The following is a 12,548-nucleotide window of genomic DNA, read 5'->3' as shown; positions in this document are numbered from 1 at the left end:
TAGTAGTAGTAGTAGTAGTAGTAGTTGTAGTAGTAGTAGTTAGTAGTAGAGTAGTAGTAGTGTAGTTGTTGTAGTAGTTGGTAGTAGTAGTTAGTAGTAGTAATGTAGTAGTAGTAGTTGTAGTAGTAGTAGTAGTAGTAGTAGTAGTAGTAGTTGTAGTAGTGAACCTGAACAGATACCAAAGTCTGGTCTGGTTCTACTAGACGAGGACAGAGGAGGAGGGAGGTGGAAGGGGAAGGGGGAAATAAGGGACTTGGCAGGGAGGAAGGGGAATGGAAAGGGTTGGTATATAATTGACCTTTCCATTGACCTTTCCTTCCCTTCCCCTTCCTCTCCCTTCCTTTCCCTCTTCACAGTCTACTACTATAAAAAAAAATTACTACTGCTTTTACTACTACTACTACTACTACTACTACTACTACTACTACTACTACTACTACTACTACTACTATTACTTCTACTATTACTACTACTACAACTACTACTACTACCACTACTACAACTACTTCTACAAGCAAGAAGAACGATAATTATGATTTTTTTTCTCAGGAAGAGATTTTCTTTTTTTTTCTTTTTTTGTTTGTTTGTTTTATCTATGAGTCATATACGTTTTAACCCCTTCCCGGCGGCAGGGCAGATGTATGTACTACCAAAAAAAAAAATCGTCTCTATAGACGCTGTCGACTTTCATCCATACGTGTATATATAGATTCCCCGCAAGTGGGCATTCCAGATTGACGTTTATATATAGACTCTGCTGCAAAACTGAACATTTGAATCTGTATATAGATGTTATTTAAGTTTGATTGGTTATATGTATATTGATATATTCATATGAAGGTTTAGATTCTGTATCAGTGTAATCACTGACAGTAGATGAGTCAGAATCATCAAAGTCATCCAAAAAATCAGCATCTATATCCTCAGCTACCAAAGAAGTCGTTTCTTCCGTCTTAAGAGGTCATAATAGACTTCCTTCCTCACCGAAACACAGGTTTCTGAGGCTACTGACAGCAATCTCTACTCTGTTCCCTCCTACTATCTCTATCCTACATTTCAATCTAAAGCTGGATATTGCGTCTACGTGCGCAACGACATCACTTGCCCTCGTTCCCTCGACCTTGATTCTTCAGAGTTTTCCATAATCTGACTAAGACTTCATTGTCATTCTATTACTAAATACGTCTGTGCTGTTTATCTCTCACCTAACTCTACCAACTATGTAAAATTCTTTGACTATTTGAACTCTAAAGTGGGGCACATCTTGACCCACTCTCCCTTCGCTGAAATCTCCATCCTAGGAGATTTCAATGTTCACCACCAGCTTTGGCTTTCATCCTCTTGCACTGACCAGCATGGTGAACAAGCCTACAACTTTGCTATCCTCAACGATCTAGAGCAGTTGGTCCAGCACCCTACACGTATTCCCGACCGTCTTGGAGACAGGCCCAACATTCTAGACCTCTTCCTTACCTCAAACCCTTCTGCTTATTCTGTCAAACTGTTCTCTCCGTTGGGCTCCTCCGATCACAATCTTATTTCTGCATCCTGCCCTATCGCTCCTGTACACCCTCTGGACCCACCGAGGAGGCGATGCTTCTGGCATTTTGCTTCAGCTCGGTGGGACGACCTGAGGATGTGCTTCTTCCGATTTCCGTGGAATGATTACTGCTTCCAGGATAGAGACCCTCTGTGTGTGCTCAGCGCATCACAGATGTGATTGTCTCTTGAATGGAGGCATACATTCCACGTTCTTTCTCTCTCTCCTCACGCTAAAAGCCTTGGTTTAATCACGCTTGTTCTCGTGCTGTCAATGATAGAGAGGCAGCTAAACTAATGCTTATTATGAACTTTACATTTCTGCCCGAATCGTGCCAAATCTATTCCCCAACTAACAAAAACTCTTTCATTAATAGAACATGCTAAAAAATTGCTCTCTCTAACTCTTCCGTGACTTCTGGGATCTAGCCAAAACATCTCTTCCAACTTCACTTCTTCATCTTTCCCTCCACTCAGTCCTGACGGCAACATTGCTGTCTCATCTATCCCTAAGGCTGAACTCTTCTCTCAATTTTTTTTAAACTCCACTCTGGACGATTCTGGGCATATTCTCCTACTCATCCCCTCTGACTCTCTTATGCCTGTTATAAAGATTGTTCAAAATGATGTTTTCTATGCCTCTCTGGCCTCAATCCTCAGAAGGCCTATGGACCTGATGGAGTGCCTCCTATTGTCCTTAAAAACTGTGCCTCCGTGCTGTCACCCTGCTTGGTCAAACTCTTTCGCCTCTGCCTGTCAACATCTACCTTTTCTTCCTGTTGGAAGTATGCCTTCATACAGCCTGTGCCTAAGAAGGGTGACCGTTCCAATCACTCAAACTACCGTCCTATAGCTTTACTTTCTTGTCTATCTAAAGCTTTTGAATAAATCCTTAACCGAAAGATTCAAAAGCACCTTTCCACTCCTGACCTTCTATCTGATCGCCAGTATGGGTTCCGCAAGAGGCGCTCTACAGGTGATCTCCTTGCCTTCCTAACTGACTCTTGGTCATCCTCTCTTAGCCGTTTCGGTGAAACCTTTGCTATGCGCTGGACATATCAAAAGCTTTTGATAGGGTCTGGCACAAATCTTTGCTTTTCAAACTACTCTCCTACGGTTTCTATCCTTCTCTCTGTACCTTTATCTCCAGTCTCCTATCTGACCGTTCTATTTCTGCTGTGGTAGACGGTCACTGTTCTTCCCCTTAACCTATTAACAGAAGTGTCCCACAGGGTTCTGTCTTATCTCCCACTCTCTTTCTGTTGTTCATTGATGATCTTCTTTCCAAAACGAACTGTCCTATCCATTCCTACGCTGATGACTCCACTCTGCATTACTCAACTTATTTTTAGAAGACCCACCCTTACAGGAACTTAACGACTCAAGGCTGGAGGCAACAGAACGCCTAGCCTCAGACCTTACTATTATTTCCGATATGGGCAAGAGGAACCTGGTGTCCTTTAACGCCTCAAAAACACTTTCTTCACCTATCCACTCGACACAATCTTCCAAACAACTATCCCCTATTCTTTGACAACACTCAGCTATCACCTTCCGCAACACTAAACATCCTCGGTCTATCCTTAACTCAAAATCTCAACTGGAAACTTAATATCCCATCTCTTACTAAATCAGCTTCCTCGAGGCTGGGTGTTCTGTACCGTCTCCTCCTCCTCCTCCTCCTCCTCACTATCAGTTGCTGTCCATTTACAGGGCCTTGTCAACGCTCCTCGTCATGTATGCATCTCATGTGTGTGTGTGTGTGTGGGTCCACTCCTTCTCCTTGCCTCCTCCTCCTCCTCCTCCTCTTCTTTATCTCTTCCTCTACCCTTCCTTGTCTTCTTATCGTCCCCTTTTTATTTCTTACTGAAAGTGCCTCCTCCTCCTCCTTCATCTCCTCCTCCACTTCTCCTCATGCTCATCCCTATACTGTCCAAACCTCCTGCAAGAGTCAACTAGCATCTACTCCTTCATCCCTCACGCTGGTAAACTCTGGAACAATTTTCCTTCATCTGTATTTCCTCCTGCCTACGACTTGAACTCTTTCAAGAGGAGGGGTATCAGGTCACCTCTCAAAATTGACCTCTGTTTTGGACACTCCTTTGACCTCTGTTCAGGGAGCAGTGAGAAGGTGCCTTTTTTTTTTTCTTTACGCCCTTGAACAATAACATATATAATAATAATAAAATAAAATAGAAAAAAAAGCATAAATTCCCAGTGTTAGCTGATGTTCATAGCACATACGCCAGCGACACAGCACAAGCGGTGGCTGCCCTTGAGAGAGCAATGCTGAGAAGTGTCAGGGGTTTGAGATGCCAAATAACGATTTATTTTGTTAATTTTGTTAGTAGTAAGGAATCGTCTATATATAGACCATGCTACAATCTAGTGTGGGCAAATGAGCAAACGTCTATATATAGACGCGCCGACAAAAGTCCCAATTTCTAATTTCGAAACGTCTATATATAGATCCTCCGCCAAGGGGTTAACCTTGTTCGTGTTTAACGAATAAGTGAACATCAAAGTACACACACGCGCACACACACACACACACACACACACACACACACACACACACACACACACACACACTCAACACATACACACACACACGTGCGTGCACGATGAGAGAGAGAGAGAGAGACAACCCATACACATGTATACATAACAACTGAGAGACACAGAGAGAGAGAGAAAACACACACACACACACACACACACACACACACACACACACACACACACACACACACACACGCACACACACACTTTCTTTCTCCTCCTCCTCTGCTTTTTCAGCAACATTTCCAAGCATCAAAATGAAGATCATCTCTCATTTGACATTCAGACATCAATCTCTTTTCAACCATGAACGAGAGAAAGAGCCATGGAAACATGGACTAGCAGGTAGCAGAAAGCCTCCTGGCTCCTCCTCCTCCTACTCCTCCTCCTGCTTTCAGTGATTTAATTAATCCGTTTTCCAGCCATAGCAGTGGCTTGCAGGGAAGGATTAAAGCACTGAGGGGAGAGAAAGAGAGAGAGAGGAAGGGGAGAGGAGGAGAGTAAGGAGGAGAGAGAAACGAGGGAAGATGGAAAGGAGAGGGAGGAAGGACAAAGCGAAAGGAACAGGAGAAGAGGGGATGAAACGAAGAAGAAGAAATGGAAGAAATGCAAAGGTGGATGGGATAGAGATGAAAGAGGGAGAGGGGAGGGAAAGGCGGAGTGAGGGAGATCGGGAAGGAGGGGAAAGAGGGAGGAGGGGAAGTGAAGGAAGAGGAGGAGACTGGAAAGGTGGAGGGAAGGAAACCAGGATGAAAGAATGAGAGGAAAGGAAGAGAAGTAGTGATGGAGAGCAGAACATGGGAACGAAAGGGGGATGAAAGAGGAACGAAGAGGAAGAGGTCATTGTCAAGTGGAAAAGATTACATGAAAATACACAGATAGACTAACAAACATGACCAATAAAAGGTGAAAAGAGAGTAGAGAGAGAGAGATTCCCTAAACTCAGTAAGGACGTCGCTCTCCTCCAACACGTAGTTCACGGTAAAAATAACGCGTGTGCAGTGAGTACAAAGGGTTGAGTCTTGTGAAGTAAAATGGAAGGTTACGTTTGGAGTGTATTTGGTTTGAGTGGGTGAAGAAAGGTTGTGTCTACTCGTGAAATCGGCAACAACATCAAACACATTCCAGTGATGGATGTGGGCTGCCAACATATAAATTAGTGTTAGGAATTAGTGTTAGGATGCCTGACTACATATTAGCACGAGGCCGTCATTGAACGAATATGAAAAGAAATTCAGGAGAAGTACCATTTCTTCCTCGTTTCTTTTATCTCCTCTCTCTTCTCATTCTTAAACTACACTACTATCCCTTCACTTCCTCCTCGTCTTCTTCCTCGTCCTAGTTTTCCATTACCTCCTCCTCTTCCTGTTCCTCCTTCACAATGCTTTATCTCCCTGGGAAGAAGAAATGCTGCCTCGCCTGGTCTTGTTTCAGTACTCGTTCAGTGACAGCTCGTGCTACAGGAAGTCAGGCAGAGCACCACCAGTTTATGTTAGCAGGCCATACCTGTCACTATAATATATCTGATAGTATTAGTGATTTCACGAGTAGACGTAACCTTTTTTCACTCACTCGACAAAATACTGCAAACGTAACCTTTCGTTTTTCCACAAGACGCAACCTTCATACTCACTGCACAAGCGTTATTTTTACCCGTGAATAACTTGTTGGAGGACAGCGACGTCATGACTGAGTTTAGGGAACTAAGGGAAGGGTTGCCATGAAACCAACCTCGTCCTGTGATTCTCTTTTTCATTATCGTTACTGTGTTGTTATAGTTTAATATCGCAGTGCATTATGAGGTGATGAAAATGTTGATCTTGAAAGGAATGACTCTCTCTCTCTCTCTCTCTCTCTCTCTCTCTCTCTCTCTCTCTCTCTCTCTCTCTCTCTCTCTCTCTCTCTCTCTCTCTCTCTCTCTATCTCTCTCTGTCTCTCTCTCTCTCTCTCTATCTCTCTCTCTCTCTCTCTCTCTCTCTCTCTCTCTCTCTCTCTCTCTCTCTCTCTCTCTCTCTCTCTCTCTCTCTCTCTCTCTCTCTCTCACTACATAACCATCATTTCCTCCTCCTCCTCCTCCTCCTCCATTTCTTCCGTCTCCTCGTTTCTTCATCATCGCCCTTTTCTTAATCAAGGGGTACAGCAAGAAGAGGAAGTGGGTTAGTGGGGAGGTACAGGCAGGGAAGAAGGAGAGACAACAGGGGAGTTGCATGGTGCAGTATAATGCCTTACTCTTCATCCTCTACACAACCATCACGTCACTCCTCTTGTCCAGTAGCAGGTGCAGCTGTAGCCGGCCTGTTGCCTACACCCCACTGAGCCTGCCTGACTCCCCTTGGCCATGTCTCACCTCTGCAGGGCTCGTCCACAGCCATACAGGCACAGTGCCGGTCTCTCTCCTCCTTACTGACCCTTTGGCCCTTCTCTGCGGCTCCGATTGGCGCTGAACAGGAGGAGGAGGTTGTGATGGTTGTGTAGTGTGAGAATGGCGAGCAGTAAGTTATTATGAAGGAGGAACAGGAGGAAGAGGAGGTAATGAAGAAACTTGAAGGAAGAAAAGGAGGAGAAGAAGTGAAGTGATAGTTGTGTAGTTTGAAGAGAAGCAAGTATGAAGGAGGAAAGAGAGGAGCTAAATGAGGAACCAGAAGGAGGAAGGGGAGTGATAGCTAAATAGTTGGAAAAGGAGGAGGGCAGCAGCAGAAAGATGATTACTTAGGAAGAACAGACACCAGAAGACCTGGCGGCCTATGGCGAGGGTGTCTACGTGTGGTAGGACAGGATAAATGAAGGCTGAAGGAGGTAACTAAGAAACAAGGAAGAGGAAGAGGTGAAGTGATAGTTACATAGTTTGAGAGGAAAAGGTTTATTAGGATATTATGCAGAGGGGGAGGGAGGAGGAAGTAGTGATAGTTATGTAGTTGAAGAAAAGAAGAAAAGGAGGAGGTTGTGGTAATAACCAATCCTAGGAAGGGGGAGGGAGGGGGAGCAAAAAGGAGGAGAAGAACAGTTGTGTGTCGGTCTGGAGGGAACCCGGGGTGTGTGAATGCTGTGGAGACAGGTGTGGAGGCAGCGGAACACTTGTCGTTCAGGTGACGGTGGTGTCGTCACACTGTGGTTAGAGATGGGCACGAATCTGTGGGCGAGGCTCAGGAGCGATGTTTTCAGGGTCAGATATGTTTCAATGTTGATATCTGTGTGCATTGTTTATATCAACAGCGTAACTCGTTCAGCCGTTCCTGTGATTACATCGCAACAGGTTCCTCTTTTACTGCATTGAGATGATGTATGCGTCAGTGTTGGTGTGATATGTTTGGTATTTATGGATGTGTTGTTGATGCGTTCACTGTTTGCCTTGTGGGTATGTGTGTGGATCAATGTCAATGTAGTGTTGACGATCCTGTGCCATAGTGCAAGTCCTGTGTGCTGTCTTCGCATGTGAAGGGTTCCATGACATCTGTTGTTTTGATCGTGTTTGTGAATCCAGGCGTTCGATGTGGTTGTTTTGTAATAGACCTTTGCCGCCTTGGTGTTGATTCGTTCCCCTATCGATGTTTGGGTGTGTGGATCCCACACCGAGCAGTATTCAGCTGCCATGTCGTTAATTACCTGCGTATTCTCGCAGTTCAAATGATTCACCTATTTTCTGGGGTTTGTTTCACATCACCCGTTGGCTACGCATTAACCACTTTGTTAACCATCACCTTAGTAGTAGTTTGTCCTTTCGCCATGGATGGCATCCCACTACTCCCACCTGGTCCCTCTTCTCATTACCTCCCATCTGCCTGCTTTCCTCTAATGTCCTCCCTTGTGCAATGTCATTCCTTTCTGCTTTGCATAATCAACAAACCCTCACCTTAAATTCCTCTCACTTCATGTCCACCCATTCACCTAAAATTTATCTCCACCTAAAATTTATTGAAAAGCCTATATTAGACCCTCAGTCCACCAATCCACTCGCAATCGTTCAACAACTCTTCCCACCTGTTTCTGCCATCCTTTGTCTCCTAATTACTAAAATCTTCCAGGTCGGCATGTCGCAGCAGAAGCTGGTCCCTGGAAGCTGCGTGGCAAGGCAGGACCAGCAGTATTAGGCTGCCAATACTGAGTTAAGGGAGCCACCACCTGCTTGCCTTTGTATCCTCGCCCCACAATGGAAAGGAAAAAGATTGGGTCAGGGGTGTGACAGATTTGAGACTGAAGCAAGTTCACCAGACTTTGCACCTTGCACACCTGGTGAAGAAAATCATGAAGTTATGAGTGTGGGGAAAAAGTCCTGGGAAGGCCGACCTCCATCGGCTGCTCACACCCTTCGGTGGAGGACCTCATGAATGCCATCACTGTGGCAAAATTTTCCGTTACAAGAGTCGACTCATCAGACACACCTTTTCACACACTGATGAAAGACCTCATGAATGCCATGAGTGTGGCAAAAGGTTCAGTAAGAAGAGTAACCTCAACAGACACACCCTTTCACACAGTGGTGAAAGACCTCATGAATGCCATGAGTGTGGCAAAAGGTTCAGTTTAAAGAGTAACCTCAACATACACACCCTTTCACACACTGGTGAAAGACCTCATGAATGCCATGAGTGTGGCAAAAGGTTCAGTATAAAGAGTAACCTTAACAAACACACCCTTTCACACACTGGTGAAAGACCTCATGAATACCATCATTGTGGTAAAAGGTTCACTGCGAAGAGTAGCCTCAAAAAACACACTCGTATACATACTGATGAAAAGAATAAAGAACAAAAGGAGAACTCAAGAGCCCAAAATCAACAGTTCGGCACAAACCTGAGAACCTTGTACCGAACACTTATAAGGAAACCAATTGTAGTGGAGAGACCACCCGAGAAGCAAGACCTGGAGCAATATTGGAGACCTTTGTTTGAAAATGTGGCAACACACAACCAAACAGCAAAGTGGATAGGAGACATTCAGGAAATAAATGGGGACAAGCCTGCAATGCAAGAGCTAATAATAACAACAGAGAAAATAGCCAGAAAATTGTTACACTTTGCCAACCACAAAAAGCCTGGCATTGACAAGGTCTCCAACTTCTGGCTGAAGCAACTAACTGCCCTCCACCAACATTACAAGAACTGCTTCAACAGATTATTGAAGGAAAAAGAGGCCCCACCATCATGGCTATTGGAGGGAGACACCAGCCTAATCCCAAAGAACAATGAAACTCAGCTCCCAAATAAATACCGACCAATATGCTGCCTCAGTACCACCTACAAGCTCTTCACAGGCTTAATCGCCGAGAACGTCTATGAACATCTATCCTCCGGCAACTACTTAGAGAAAGAGCAAACTGGTGCTGCTGCCTTGGTACCAAAGATCAGCTTCTTCTTAACAAAACACTTTTAGAAGACTGCAAGAAACGCCAAAGAAACCTGAGTGTGGCCTGGATCGACTACCAAAAAGCATTCGACAGCGTGCCACACTCATGGATACTACAGTGTCTTGAGCTATATAAAGTCCACCCTACCATCACTCAAGCACTGGCAACACAAATGCAAATGTGGCAAACAAACATCACACTCAGCCACACCAAGGGGAAAACCATCATCCCCAAGGTTAGAATAAGAGGAGGAATCTTCCAAGGAGACAGCCTATCCCCCCTTCTCTTCTGTATGGTACCCTCTCAGTAAGCTCCTAAATAAGTGCCAAAGTGGGTACAACCTAAGTCAAACTCGCAAAAAAGACCCAAACAAAACAGTGAACCATCTACTGTTCATGGATGACCTTAAGCTCTATGCAAGCTCTGACACAGAACTCCACCAACTGCTCCAGGCTGTACACACCTTCTCCAATGACATCGAGATGAAGTTTGGCCTTGATAAATGTGCTAAATGCACAATGCAGTGGAAAAAGACCCACACCGAGAATCCAGCTAGACGAGGCCAGTGAAATCAGAGACCTAATGGAGCATGAGCCATACAAATACCTTGGCATTGAGGAAAATGACAGCATACAGCATACCACCATGAGGAAGAAGGCAGGCAGTGAATACCTCAGCCTGAAGAAGATCTGCAAGACGCAACTCACCAACAAAAACAAAATAACTGCCGTAAACCAACTTGCCATGCCAGTGCTAAGTTACAGCTTTGGCATTATTGACTGGCCTCAAACCGAAATAAATAAATTAGATGTAAAAACAAGGAAGACTTTAACACTCCACAAGGTCATCTACAGAAATCAGTGCCTTCCAAGACTGTATATGCCAAGAAGAGAGGGAGGCCTAGGACTGTCTGAAGTTAACCACCAACACAGAGCCACTATGGTGAGCATCGGCCAATACCTCAGAAGCTCCCTAAGTCCAAACATTGCCAGGGTCCGGGAACACCACACCAACAAAGGCAGCAAAAACACCTCAATTACTAAGCTGGCCCAGCATTTTGGACAGGATTGTATAGTAGATGAGCAGGAAACAGAAAACACACCAGCCACCAAAATGGCCAGAAAGAGCCGTTCAGAATTCACCAGGAAGTTCCAGAACACCAACTTAACTGAGTGGGCAGAACACCAACGTGCCAAGTTTTTCCTGCAAGAGCTCTCCAAAGATTACATTGACAAGGAGAGCTCTCTGAACTGGCTCATCAAAGGATCCCTCCACTACCATCAGGAGAGGCTGATAATGGCAGCACAAGACCAGGCCATAATGACCAACGCTTTAAAAAAATGGCTTGTCTCAGTAACAACAAATGCAGGTTCTGCCACACTGAAATTGAAAGTGTGAGCCACCTGATCTGCAGCTGCCAGACTCTGCTAGCCGATGGCTACTACACAGTCAGGCATGATGAAGTGTGCAAATACCTACACTGGACCATCTGCAACAGCCTGAACATCAAGTGCTCTAGCAAAGTGTGGGAACATCAGCCAGAGAAAATCACCGGAAATGAGACGCACACCATCTACTATGACCTGGTAATTCCAACAGCTACCTATCTAGATAATGCTGCAGTGAAACCGGACCTGGTTGTGTGGAACAGGAAAGAAAAAGTGGCTATGATAGTTGAGGTCAGTATCCCACATGACAGCGGGCTAAACAGAGCTGAAAGGGAGAAGGTCACCAAATATCAAGGCCTGATGCATGATATGAAAAGAAACTGGAAATTGAAGAACATCTCGATTGCGCCAGTCATTGCCGGAGCAACAGGCCTACTGAAAAAGAACTTCAAAGACCATCTAGCTAGAATCCCAGGAAACCCGAGGGCAACAGAAATCCAAACAATTGCCCTTAAGGGACCACTACCATCCTAAAAAGAACCCTCGGTTGCAGCCTCTAAAAAGTGGGTGATTGTTAGGCACTTGGCAGAGTGCCCCATCACCCATAATCAAGACTGAAAAAGTAAACTAAAAACAAAAAAAGTGAAAACAATCCTGAATGCCATGACTGGCGAAAGGTTCAATCAGGAGGAGGCCAGCACAACGTCCCCACGTCCAGCCGCGTCTCCACCCAGTCTCTACCACCTCTTAGAGCCTGGCAGTCTCCTCCAGTACAGTCCACTTCTACCAGTCTCCTCCAGTCCAGCCCACTTCTACCAGTCTCCTCCAGCCCAGCCACTTCTACCAGTCTCCTCAGCCAAGCCCACTTCTGCCAGTCTCCTCCAGCCCACCCACTTCTACCAGTTTCCTCCAGCCCAGCCCACTTCTACCAGTTTCCTCCAGCCCAACCCACTTCTACCAGTCTCCTCCATCCAAGCCCACTTCTACCAGTCTCCTTCAGCCCAGCCCACTTCTACCAGTCTCCTCCAGCCCCGCCACTTCTACCAGTCTCCCAGCCCAGCCAACTTCTACCAGTCTCCTCCAGCCCAGCCCACTTCTACCAGTCTCCTCCAACCCAGCCCAATTCTACTAGTCTCCTCCAGCCCAGCCCGCTTCTACCAGTCTCCTCCAGCCCAGCCCACTTCTACCAGTCTCCTCCAGCCCAGCCCACATCTACCAGTCTCCTTCAGCCCAGCCTACCAGTCTCCTCCAGCCCCGTGACGCCCCCCCGTAAGACTCGAGGGTTGCCCTGCTCCTGGGTTCCTGAGCTGCCTTGTCAAAGTCCAAAGACTCCCCAAGTTTGTGAGTTTTTAGTTTTTATGTGTTTGTGTGAATTTGTTCTGCCTTTTCTCCGGCCTATTAAACTTTCATGTTTTTAGTGTTTTAGTGTAAGGTAAGTTTATGTATTAAGGGGACTCCAAGCTCGGAGAACATGGAAAAATCGAAAATATTCACAATTCAGTTCATCCAGTTTTGGTGAGTACAGTGTCCTAGAAACAGTGCAAAAGTAATATGTTGGTGCACGGCGACAATATATCGGGGTGGTAGGCGTTTAAAGGGACTGGTGTGAAAGTGATTTAACCCTCAGGAGTTCGAATGGGTATTTTTCAAATCATTATTTTTATTGTATTATAATATTCCCAAAACATTCAGAATGCAATATATCTCCTCCAAAC

This window comes from Eriocheir sinensis, chromosome 1 (genome assembly GCF_024679095.1).
Source record: "Eriocheir sinensis breed Jianghai 21 chromosome 1, ASM2467909v1, whole genome shotgun sequence".
Taxonomy (NCBI): domain Eukaryota; kingdom Metazoa; phylum Arthropoda; class Malacostraca; order Decapoda; family Varunidae; genus Eriocheir; species Eriocheir sinensis.
The sequence above is the reverse complement of the archived record's forward strand: the minus strand, read 5'-3'. Positions refer to the sequence as shown.